This window comes from Saccoglossus kowalevskii, chromosome 11, assembly GCF_978046115.1.
Source record: "Saccoglossus kowalevskii chromosome 11, keSacKowa6.1, whole genome shotgun sequence".
Lineage (NCBI taxonomy): Eukaryota > Metazoa > Hemichordata > Enteropneusta > Harrimaniidae > Saccoglossus > Saccoglossus kowalevskii.
Genome location: NC_140651.1, coordinates 21,023,051 through 21,035,245, shown reverse-complemented (window position 1 = coordinate 21,035,245; position 12,195 = coordinate 21,023,051). Strand labels below are relative to the sequence as shown.

The following is a 12,195-nucleotide window of genomic DNA, read 5'->3' as shown; positions in this document are numbered from 1 at the left end:
TCACGCTGTAACAGCTTGGTTAACCAATTTAAATTTTAACTTCTATTGTTTTGATTTTGAATAACTTTTAATTCGAAATAGCCTATAGTGAGCTTATCGTTAGTGTTTATTTTCATCAAAATAGTCTCGAATACATTCTTAATATAGTTATTTCACATGTATTTGCAAACTATCAAGAATTGGAAATTTCTGTATTTTTACTAAGATGCTATCTCCATCCACAATCCCATCGAATGGTGGGTAACATTTAGATAATATACATCAAAATTGTCTCGTGGAGATTTAACATATGTAAATTAGTTGAAAACATGCAAAAATATTATTTGCAAAGAAAACTTGATGACATACAGCATATTAAACTGAAATTCATTACAGGTAGTTTCTCTACCATTAGAAAAAGCCATCAGCAATGGTTGTGTTACTGTTCAAAATTCTGAAATAAAAATATATGGTCATACAACTACGTTATCATATAGTGGTATGAAGGCTACAAAAACACAAACAAAAAATGGATAATTTTGAATATTAGTATAATTTATCTATGGAGTAATGTGTTAACATGGATTCCTATGGAAAATGGCAGATTTTTGAAATATTTTGCACATATTTTCTTGAAAGCACATTCTTCTTTCTCCCTAAACAATTTACATATAAATGACTTGCATGTATGTGAATCATATCAACTATCGATGCTGTATACGTATATTTCCTAGTGTTACCGTTGTGGTATATGTACAAATGAGTGTTGTCAGCTTCTGGAACAGTTGTATACATGTTAAGCTCATGGCTAAGATCTGAAATCGCCAAAAGACACGGTACAGTGAAATATAAAATCATGTGAATACAAATATAAGAGTTTTCTATATGCAAAACAAAATTATCAAACCAAAACGACTTTGAAATACAGTAAATGTTTAAACAATAAAAAAACAAAAGTCGTGTCATTATTTCCTCAAGCATTACAAACAATGGTGGAATGCGATAGATCGAACCTTTTAAAGTATGCAAAAAAACAACATTAAAATAATTATTTTGAATAGAAGAATGTAAGAATAAATACTCAGTGTGACGTTCGCAAATGAGTTGGTGGTATCGAGAACGACACGTTTTGTACGTAAATGTATACGGGAAAACAAGTATGTTTTTTGTTTAGAGCATCTGTATCTAACTTACAAAAAGGTTACGTAACGAGTCATAACAGTGCAAATGCAAATTTCCAAATAATGCTCAGAAACCTAACATCTCATTCCTAGCACATCTTACATAATGTAATCTTATCCTAATATATCCGGTTTTAGGAAATCAATCATGGAACTCATACGATTGGTCGGTATTAACATGATGTTACTTATTCACAGATGAATATACAAGATAGGTAGATAAGGTGTTTGGCCGGAATAGCATTATTTTGAAACCACAAAAGATCATGTGTGTCGTGTAATACATGGGTGTTACTTTGTAAAATGTAAATATATTGTTACAGTATATATCTCATCCACAATATCAGAGATATTAGAACGATACATGTGAAATTTTAGAAACACAAATCTATATCCGTTTCAGGCACCCAGGATGAAAAATTATAGCATAGTAAATGAGCTTTTTCTGAATCATTCTTTCTCGTTTGCATAAATTTGCCTCTCTATCTCCATTTACATAAGTTTTCTAGGTTTATTGGAAGTTAGAGTGATTAGTTATGTAGCGTCAATATACTTACGGTGTCAGAGACGCATTAGTATTATGACTACTAATTAAATTCAATAATTGTGTTTTCTACGTGAAATGACCACTAGATCTATGACTTCATAACCCGAACATATTTGAATTATTATCGCTCTCAAATTCCTAGTAATTCTTCTAAAATGTTTATATGTTCGAACCATAATATCCAAAGTTGAGTCTGATTTAATAGACCAATCTGTATAAGAAATTGTATCACATGGAACAGGAATGACATGTTGGATAATTGTATGTTTCCAATATCTCATGGAAGTTTAGTGTAATAAAGGAGTGAAGTGATTTTACATATCTCTATACAAATCTCGGCAATCTGATTGGTCCACACAAGCAGACATACCCAATGGCTGACTATCGCAAAATTCAGCATTACCCCATGATGTTGTTAATTTTACACAATTGTCTTAAATTATTATTAAGAAATATATAAAATTCAAAATTATTGTTTCAGGAGTTTTTTTAAAACGCTTGTGTGATATGCAGCCGCATATATACCTAAGACGAGACGTTATTCCGAATTCTCTTCCTCAACTTCTGCGCGCACAACAATGTTTTACACATTGCAAGTGGTGATTGTCACGAATTGTGAAATGACAACTGTATCAGTTAATTCCAAAACGAGTTATTATGTTACGAATCACCGATACCGTAAATATAGAGATTGCTCCAAAAATATCCATATTCCCAATCGCAAACCAGTAGACTGACAAAAATCTGCGTTCATGCACGGCTCTCGGTTATGCAAATGAGCAAGAACGCTGTTTTGAATACGAGAATACGAGCTCACGAGCAGTCTGATCAAAATAAGATCCTAGTTTGGGCTTAATGTTGTTGATATCTCTTTAATAATTTATTTGTCTTATACAATTTGTTTTACTTTATTTTATCTTAATTTATCATTTATTATTTATTTTCTGGCATTTTTTCCCAAGGGTTTTGGATCTGACCCAATGCCCATATAAATCCCGTTCAAACCTCCTATAAGCTGTAACCAATCACAACAACTATATTTATTGATCGACATCGTAATCACTGAAAAAAATAGTTAACAAATAATTACAAAGTACAAGAACAAACATTGTGTTGCGTCACGTGGATTTCATTTTTAAGACAAGATCTCAATCAAAAGTTGGCCAAAGAAAATGCCAGGAAAAGCGGTATTTTTTTCCATGATAGTTAAAATTCCTGTTTTGTCATAAATTCACATATGTTTGTGCCAAAAACAAGCAACATGGGCTACAGATGCAGTTCCGATATTCACCACTGCTACGAAACATTTAATTAATTATTATTTTTTCTCACATTTTCTTATTTTGTTGACACACAAAACGTGGCAATCCATTTGTCCAAATCGTCATTGCTCCGGCGATCTAAATGTGTGGTTGATTGCCGAGGCCCGGCAAAAACGGGGCGGGTGACATTGCTACAATTGACACAATGCTTGAACACAGAAATATTAGTATAACTGCAATTTTTTTCGGTATAAAGAATTTATTTATTTTCTATGCAACTGTTGCGTAGGTTGTTTGCAGTATGCTAGAGTGACTGCAGTATTAGTACCGGGGGAAATATCTACGCAAAACAACGATTTAAACTGGAACCATTCAAGCCAAAATGTAATCATAAACATCATATATGTTCCCGAGCGTTTTCATCGCTAGCATTGGTAGAATCTGCCATTTTATTTAATAACCAAAAGCAGGCTCGCATTCAAGGGCAATTGTGAATATTCATACAATTCTAATCTGCATCAGTTTAGAACATTTGTTTGCATGTTTATGGCATATTATTTTATCAGCGAAATAAGGAATTTAAACCACTTCATCAATATTTGTATAAATCACCTGATCTGAGTAAATATTTAGTTATTGAAAAAAAAACACACACAAAAACACATATATTCTACTCCCAAATGAAACCTGTGCTTTTAGAACAACTGGTACTTATTCAGACTGTTTTGTCTGCTTCGGTAAAACGAGATTAATACAGCTTATCGACTCTCGCTTCCACTTCCACCATAACTTCTATAAATCGAACTAAGTTTCTGTCTATTTTGACAAGATATTCAGGTTCCTTAGGTATCATTTGTTCTGAAAATAAAATATGAAGAACCAAATGTTTTATATCGGTACTAGGAAATAAATAAAAACAACTAACAAACAGCAATAGATGAAGATCAATGAGTGAAAGAATAAACAAACAAACACATAAATACCTTCTGCTACCAATCCAACGCCAATAGCTTTGTCTTTCAATCTGGCCACTAGATAGTCGACCATTTCAAAATGATTCTGCTGTTTTCTATTCTTCTCCCTGGCCTCAGTGAAAGCGTCGTTAATAATGGCGATGAAAATGTTGACCATAATTATTGTCTGTGACATAGTGAAGACGAACAAGTAAATGTTCCAAGTTCCAGGGGGTATGTCGAAATTACCCGGTTTCGGAAACTTCCCCAACATAATAGTAAACAAGTAACGCAATGCATCATACACTGTTTTGAAATTCCCGATACTTTTGTGGAACAGGAGATAACCAGCGTGGGTGTAAGCGCCAACATATACGACGAGGACGAAGAAGAAGCTAGCCAAGGCTGGCCCTGCTGCTTGTAACGTCATAGTAAGAAGCATAATACGGCGGTTGAATCTTAGCAGCTTTAGATATCGGACGATTGACAGGAACACTGCCACAGAGAGAAGGTGTACTAGTGCATCGCTGAGCATGGCCACTTCTTGCATGTTACCACCGACAACTATGAGTTCGATCCTCACACGAGGCAGTAATTATGATTCACAATTCAAACAGTGATGTTTGAAATATATATATTTTAAATTATAACAAATTAAATGTATTCATAATGCTAATACAGACGTTTGAAATGTCTTCCAAAATATTTCAATTTTAATAAAATCGATTACAAATTCGCGAAATGAAACACGATGCAAAACAATTGATATTTCAAATATACCAGAAGTTATTCAAAAAACTTAATTTATTTTAAATTCGCTCAATACAAAGAATTGTTATTGTCTTCGCCGCCTCGTTAGCGCAGTAGGCAGCGCGTCAGTCTCATAATCTGAAGGTCGCGAGTTCGATCCTCACACGAGGCAGTAATTATGATTCACAATTCAAACAGTGATGTTTGAAATATAAATGTTTAAATTATAACAAATTAAATATATTCATTATGCTAATATAGACGTTTGAAATGTCTTCCAAAAATATTTCAATTTTAATAAAATCGATTACAAATTCGCGAAATGAAACACGATGCAAAACAATTGATATTTCAAATATACCAGAAGTTATTCAAAAAACTTAATTTATTTTAAATTCGCTCAATACAAAGAATTGTTATTATCATCGCCGCCTCGTTAGCGCAGTAGGCAGCTCGTCAGTATCATAATCTGAAAGTCGTGAGTTCGATCCTCACACGAGGCAGTAATTATGATTCACAATTCAAACCGTGATGTTTGAAATATAATTTTTTAAATTATAACCAATTAAATATATTCATTATGCTAATATAGACGTTTGAAATGTCTTCCAAAAATATTTCAATTTTAATAAAATCGATTACAAATTCGTGAAATGATAGACGATGCAAAACAATTGATATTTCAAATATACGTGAAGTTATTCGAAAAACTGAATTTATTTTAAATTCGCCCAATACAAAGAATTGTTATTGTCTTCGCCGCCTCGTTAGCGCAGTAGGCAGCGCGTCAGTCTCATAATCTGAAGGTCGTGAGTTCGATCCTCACACGAGGCAGTAATTATGATTCACAATTCAAACAGTGATGTTTGAAATATAAATGTTTAAATTATAACAAATTAAATATATTCATTATGCTAATATAGACGTTTGAAATGTCTTCCAAAAATATTTCAATTTTAATAAAAGCGATTATAAATTCGCGAAATGAAACACGATGCAAAACAATTGATATTTCAAATATACCATAAGTTATTCAAAAAACTGAATTTATTTTAAATTCGCTCAATACAAAGAATTGTTATTATCATCGCCGCCTCGTTAGCGCAGTAGGCAGCTCGTCAGTCTCATAATCTGAAAGTCGTGAGTTCAATCCTCACACGAGGCAGTAATTATGATTCACAATTCAAACCGTGATGTTTGAAATATAATTTTTACAATTATAACCAATTAAATATATTCATAATGCTAATATAGACGTTTGAAATGTCTCCCAAAAATATAATTTTTGCAATTATAACCAATTAAATATATTCATAATGCTAATATAGACGTTTGAAATGTCTTCCAAAAATATTTCAATTTTAATAAAAGCGATTACAAATTCGTGAAATGAAACACGATGCAAAACAATTGATATTTCAAATATACCTGAAGTTATTCGAAAAACTGAATTTATTTCAAATTCGCTCTTTACAAATAATTGTTAGTGTCATCGCCGCCTCGTTAGCGCAGTAGGCAGCGCGTCAGTCTCATAATCTGAAGGTCGTGAGTTCGATCCTCACGCGAGGCAGTAATTATGATTCACAATTCAAACACTGATGTTTGAAATATAATTTTTTAAATTATAACCAATTAAATATATTCATAATGCTAATATAGACGTTTGACATGTCTTCCAGAAATATAATTTTTTAAATTATAACCAATTAAATATATTCATAATGCTAATTTAGACGTTTGAAATGTCTTCCAAAAGTATTTCAATTTTAATAAAAGCGATTACAAATTCGTGAAATGATAGACGATGCAATACAATTGATATTCCAAATATACGTGAAGTTATTCGAAAAACTGAATTTATTTTAAAATCGCCCAATACAAAGAATTGTTATTGTCTTCACCGCCTCGTTAGCACAGTAGGCAGCGCGTCAGTCTCATAATCTGAAAGTCGTGAGCTCGATGCTCACACGAGGCAGTAATTATGATTCACAATTCAAACACTGATGTTTGAAATACAAATTTTTAAATTATAACCAATTAAATATATTCATAATGCTAATTTAGACGTTTGAAATGTCTTCCAAAAATATTTCAATTTTAATAAAAGCGATTACAAATTCGTGAAATGATAGACGATGCAAAATAATTGATATTTCAAATATACGTGAAGTTATTCGAAAAACTAAATTTATTTTCAATTCGCCCTATACAAAGAATTGTTATTGTCTTCGCCGCCTCGTTAGCGCAGTAGGCAGCGCATTAGTCTCGTAATCTGAAAGTCGGTAGTTCGATCATCACACGAGGCAGTAATTATGATGTTAGAAATATAATTTTTACAATTATAACCAATTAAATATATTCATAATACTAATTAAAACGTTTGAAATGTCTTCCAAAAATATCATTTTTTAAATTATACCCAATTAAATATATTCATAATGCTAATATAGACGTTTGAAATGTCTTCCAAAAATATTTCAATTTTAATAAAAGCAATTACAAATTCGTGAAATGATAGACGGTGCAATACAATTGATATTTCAAATATACGTGAAGTTATTCGAAAAACTGAATTTATTTTCAATTCGCCCAATACAAAGAACTGTTCTTGTCGTCGCCGCCTCTTTAGCGCAGTAGGCAGCGCGTCAGTCTCATAATCTGAAGGTCGTGAGTTCGATCCTCACACGAGGCAGTAATTATGGTTCACAATTCAAACAGTGATGTTTGAAATATAATTTTTACAATTATAACCAATAAAATATATTCATAATGCTAATATAGACGTTTGAAATGTCTTCCAGAAATATAATTTTTTAAATTATAACCAATTAAATATATTCATAATGCTAATTTAGACGTTTGAAATGTCTTCCAAAAGTATTTCAATTTTCATAAAAGCGATTACAAATTCGTGAAATGATAGACGATGCAATAAAATTGATATATCAAATATACGTGAAGTTATTCGAAAAACTGAATTTCTTTTAAATTCGCCCAATACAAAGAATTGTCATTGTCTTCGCCGCCTCGTTAGCACAGTAGGCAGCGCGTCAGTCTCATAATCTGAAGGTCGTGAGTTCGATCCTCACACGAGGCAGTAATTATGATTCACAATTCAAACAGTGATGTTTGAAATATAAATGTTTAAATTATAACAAATTAAATATATTCATTATGCTAATATAGACGTTTGAAATGTCTTCCAAAAATATTTCAATTTTAATAAAAGCGATTATAAATTCGCGAAATGAAACACGATGCAAAACAATTGATATTTCAAATATACCATAAGTTATTCAAAAAACTGAATTTATTTTAAATTCGCTCAATACAAAGAATTGTTATTATCATCGCCGCCTCGTTAGCGCAGTAGGCAGCTCGTCAGTCTCATAATCTGAAAGTCGTGAGTTCAATCCTCACACGAGGCAGTAATTATGATTCACAATTCAAACCGTGATGTTTGAAATATAATTTTTACAATTATAACCAATTAAATATATTCATAATGCTAATATAGACGTTTGAAATGTCTCCCAAAAATATAATTTTTGCAATTATAACCAATTAAATATATTCATAATGCTAATATAGACGTTTGAAATGTCTTCCAAAAATATTTCAATTTTAATAAAAGCGATTACAAATTCGTGAAATGAAACACGACGCAAAACAATTGATATTTCAAATATACCTGAAGTTATTCGAAAAACTGAATTTATTTCAAATTCGCTCTTTACAAATAATTGTTAGTGTCATCGCCGCCTCGTTAGCGCAGTAGGCAGCGCGTCAGTCTCATAATCTGAAGGTCGTGAGTTCGATCCTCACGCGAGGCAGTAATTATGATTCACAATTCAAACACTGATGTTTGAAATATAATTTTTTAAATTATAACCAATTAAATATATTCATAATGCTAATATAGACGTTTGACATGTCTTCCAGAAATATAATTTTTTAAATTATAACCAATTAAATATATTCATAATGCTAATTTAGACGTTTGAAATGTCTTCCAAAAGTATTTCAATTTTAATAAAAGCGATTACAAATTCGTGAAATGAATAGACGATGCAATACAATTGATATTCCAAATATACGTGAAGTTATTCGAAAAACTGAATTTATTTTAAAATCGCCCAATACAAAGAATTGTTATTGTCTTCACCGCCTCGTTAGCACAGTAGGCAGCGCGTCAGTCTCATAATCTGAAAGTCGTGAGCTCGATGCTCACACGAGGCAGTAATTATGATTCACAATTCAAACACTGATGTTTGAAATACAAATTTTTAAATTATAACCAATTAAATATATTCATAATGCTAATTTAGACGTTTGAAATGTCTTCCAAAAATATTTCAATTTTAATAAAAGCGATTACAAATTCGTGAAATGATAGACGATGCAAAATAATTGATATTTCAAATATACGTGAAGTTATTCGAAAAACTAAATTTATTTTCAATTCGCCCTATACAAAGAATTGTTATTGTCTTCGCCGCCTCGTTAGCGCAGTAGGCAGCGCATTAGTCTCGTAATCTGAAAGTCGGTAGTTCGATCATCACACGAGGCAGTAATTATGATGTTAGAAATATAATTTTTACAATTATAACCAATTAAATATATTCATAATACTAATTAAAACGTTTGAAATGTCTTCCAAAAATATCATTTTTTAAATTATACCCAATTAAATATATTCATAATGCTAATATAGACGTTTGAAATGTCTTCCAAAAATATTTCAATTTTAATAAAAGCAATTACAAATTCGTGAAATGATAGACGGTGCAATACAATTGATATTTCAAATATACGTGAAGTTATTCGAAAAACTGAATTTATTTTCAATTCGCCCAATACAAAGAACTGTTCTTGTCGTCGCCGCCTCTTTAGCGCAGTAGGCAGCGCGTCAGTCTCATAATCTGAAGGTCGTGAGTTCGATCCTCACACGAGGCAGTAATTATGGTTCACAATTCAAACAGTGATGTTTGAAATATAATTTTTACAATTATAACCAATAAAATATATTCATAATGCTAATATAGACGTTTGAAATGTCTTCCAGAAATATAATTTTTTAAATTATAACCAATTAAATATATTCATAATGCTAATTTAGACGTTTGAAATGTCTTCCAAAAGTATTTCAATTTTCATAAAAGCGATTACAAATTCGTGAAATGATAGACGATGCAATAAAATTGATATATCAAATATACGTGAAGTTATTCGAAAAACTGAATTTCTTTTAAATTCGCCCAATACAAAGAATTGTCATTGTCTTCGCCGCCTCGTTAGCACAGTAGGCAGCGCGTCAGTCTCGTAATCTGAAGGTCGTGAGGTCGATCCACACACGAGGCAGTAATTATGATTCACAATTCAAACAATGATGTTTGAAATATATATATTTTTAAATCATAACCAATTAAATATATTCATAATGCTAATATAGACGGTTGAAATGTCTTCCAAAATATTTCAATTTAATAAAAGCGATTACAAATTCGTGAAATGAAACACGGTGCAATACAATTGATATTTCAAATATACGTGAAGTTATTTGAAAAACTGAATTTATTTTCACTTCGCCCAATACAAAGAATTACTATTGTCGTCGCCGCCTTGTTAGCGCAGTAGGCAGCGCCTCAGTCTCATAATCTGAAGGTCGTGAGTTCGATCCTCACACGAGGCAGTAATTATGGTTCACAATTCAAACAGTGATGTTTGAAATATAATTTTTACAATTATAACCAATAAAATATATTCATAATGCTAATATGGACGTTTGAAATGTCTTCCAAAAATATTTCAATTTTAATAAAAGCGATTACAAATTCGTGAAATGAAACACGATGCAAAACAAATGATATTTCAAATATACCTGAAGTTATTCGAATAACTAAATTTATTTCAAATTCGCTCAATACAAAGAATTGCTACTGTCATCGCCGCCTTGTTAGCGCAGTAGGCAGCGCGTCAGTCTCATAATCTGAAGGTCGTGAGTTCGATCCACACACGAGGCAGTAATTATGATGTTTGAAACATAATTTTTACAATTATAATCAATTAAATATATTCATAATGCTAATTAAGATGTTTGAAATGTCTTCCAAAAATATATTTTTTTTAAATTATACCCAATTAAATATATTCATAATGCTAATATAGACGTTTGAAATGTCTTCCAAAAATATTTCAATTTTAATAAAAGCGATTACAAATTCGTGAAATGAAACACGATGCAAAACAATTGATATTTCAAATATACCTGAAGTTATTCGAAAAACTGAATTTATTTCAAATTCGCTCAATACAAAGAATTGTTATTGTCATCGCCGCCTCGTTAGTGCAGTAGGCAGCGCGTCAGTCTCATAATCTGAAGGTCGTGAGTTCGATCCTCACACGAGGCAGTAATTATGATTCTCAATTCAAACAGTGACGTTTGAAGTAAAAACATTTGCAATTATTATGGTAATATAGACGTTTGAAATGTCGTCCAAAAGTATTTCAATTTTAATAAAGCGATTACAAATTCGTGAGTTCGATCCTCAAACGAGGCAGTAATTATGATTCACAATTCAAATAGTGATGTTTGAAATATATATTTTTAAATTATAACCAATTAAATATATTCATAATGCTAATATAGACGTTTGAAATGTCTTCCAAAATATTTCAATTTTAATAAAAGCGATTACAAATTCGTGAAATGAAACACGGTGCAAAATAAATGATATTTCAAATATACCTGAAGTTATTCGAATAACTAAATTTATTTCAAATTCGCCCAATTCAGAGAATTATTATTGTCGTCGCCGCCTCGTTAGCGCAGTAGCCAGCGCGTCAGTCTCATAATCTGAAAGTCGTGAGGTCGATCCTCACACGAGGCAGTAATTATGATTCACAATTCAAACACTGATGTTTGAAATACATATTTTTTTAAATTATAACCAATTAAATATATTCATAATGCTAATATAGACGTTTGAAATGTCTTCCAAAATATTTCAATTTTAATAAAAGCGATTACAAGTTCGTGAAATGAAACACGATGCAAAAAAATTGATATTTCAAATATACCTGAAGTTATTCGAAAAACTGAATTTATTTCAAATTCGCTCAATACAAAGAATTTTTATTGTCATCGCCGCCTCGTTAGTGCAGTAGGCAGCGCGTCAGTCTCATAATCTGAAGGTCGTGAGTTCGAACCTCACACGAGGCAGTAATTATAATTTACAATTCAAACAGTGATGTTTGAAATAAAAACATTTGCAATTATAATGCTAATATAGACTTTGAAATGTCTTCCAAAAGTATTTCAATTTTAATAAAGCGATTACAAATTCGTGAGTTCGATCCTCAAACGAGGCAGTAATTATGATTCACAATTCAAACAGTGGTGTTTCAAACATATTTTTTTAAATTATATCCAATTAAATATATTCATAATGCTAATTTAGACGTTTGAAATGTCTTCCAAAAATATTTCAATTTTAATAAAAGCGATTACAAATTCGTGAAAT

General features: G+C 31.3%; 11 non-coding genes across 11 annotated transcripts; all 11 read left to right on the top strand.

Moving 5' to 3' along the window:
* Nucleotides 1-4,771: 4,771 nt before the first annotated feature.
* TRNAM-CAU (transfer RNA methionine (anticodon CAU)) lies at nucleotides 4,772-4,844 on the top strand. The gene has a single exon. It is a non-coding gene; the product is annotated as a tRNA-Met (tRNA).
* A 589-nt stretch (nucleotides 4,845-5,433) lies between these two features.
* On the top strand, nucleotides 5,434-5,506 carry TRNAM-CAU (transfer RNA methionine (anticodon CAU)). The gene has a single exon. It is a non-coding gene; the product is annotated as a tRNA-Met (tRNA).
* Nucleotides 5,507-6,169: 663 nt separating this feature from the next.
* TRNAM-CAU (transfer RNA methionine (anticodon CAU)) lies at nucleotides 6,170-6,242 on the top strand. Its single transcript has one exon. It is a non-coding gene; the product is annotated as a tRNA-Met (tRNA).
* Nucleotides 6,243-7,291: 1,049 nt separating this feature from the next.
* Nucleotides 7,292-7,364, top strand: TRNAM-CAU (transfer RNA methionine (anticodon CAU)). Its single transcript has one exon. It is a non-coding gene; the product is annotated as a tRNA-Met (tRNA).
* A 332-nt stretch (nucleotides 7,365-7,696) lies between these two features.
* On the top strand, nucleotides 7,697-7,769 carry TRNAM-CAU (transfer RNA methionine (anticodon CAU)). The gene has a single exon. It is a non-coding gene; the product is annotated as a tRNA-Met (tRNA).
* A 663-nt stretch (nucleotides 7,770-8,432) lies between these two features.
* Nucleotides 8,433-8,505, top strand: TRNAM-CAU (transfer RNA methionine (anticodon CAU)). Its single transcript has one exon. It is a non-coding gene; the product is annotated as a tRNA-Met (tRNA).
* A 1,050-nt stretch (nucleotides 8,506-9,555) lies between these two features.
* On the top strand, nucleotides 9,556-9,628 carry TRNAM-CAU (transfer RNA methionine (anticodon CAU)). The gene has a single exon. It is a non-coding gene; the product is annotated as a tRNA-Met (tRNA).
* Nucleotides 9,629-10,291: 663 nt separating this feature from the next.
* On the top strand, nucleotides 10,292-10,364 carry TRNAM-CAU (transfer RNA methionine (anticodon CAU)). The gene has a single exon. It is a non-coding gene; the product is annotated as a tRNA-Met (tRNA).
* Nucleotides 10,365-10,622: 258 nt separating this feature from the next.
* On the top strand, nucleotides 10,623-10,695 carry TRNAM-CAU (transfer RNA methionine (anticodon CAU)). The gene has a single exon. It is a non-coding gene; the product is annotated as a tRNA-Met (tRNA).
* A 314-nt stretch (nucleotides 10,696-11,009) lies between these two features.
* TRNAM-CAU (transfer RNA methionine (anticodon CAU)) lies at nucleotides 11,010-11,082 on the top strand. The gene has a single exon. It is a non-coding gene; the product is annotated as a tRNA-Met (tRNA).
* A 739-nt stretch (nucleotides 11,083-11,821) lies between these two features.
* TRNAM-CAU (transfer RNA methionine (anticodon CAU)) lies at nucleotides 11,822-11,894 on the top strand. The gene has a single exon. It is a non-coding gene; the product is annotated as a tRNA-Met (tRNA).
* The last annotated feature ends 301 nt before the right edge of the window (nucleotides 11,895-12,195 follow it).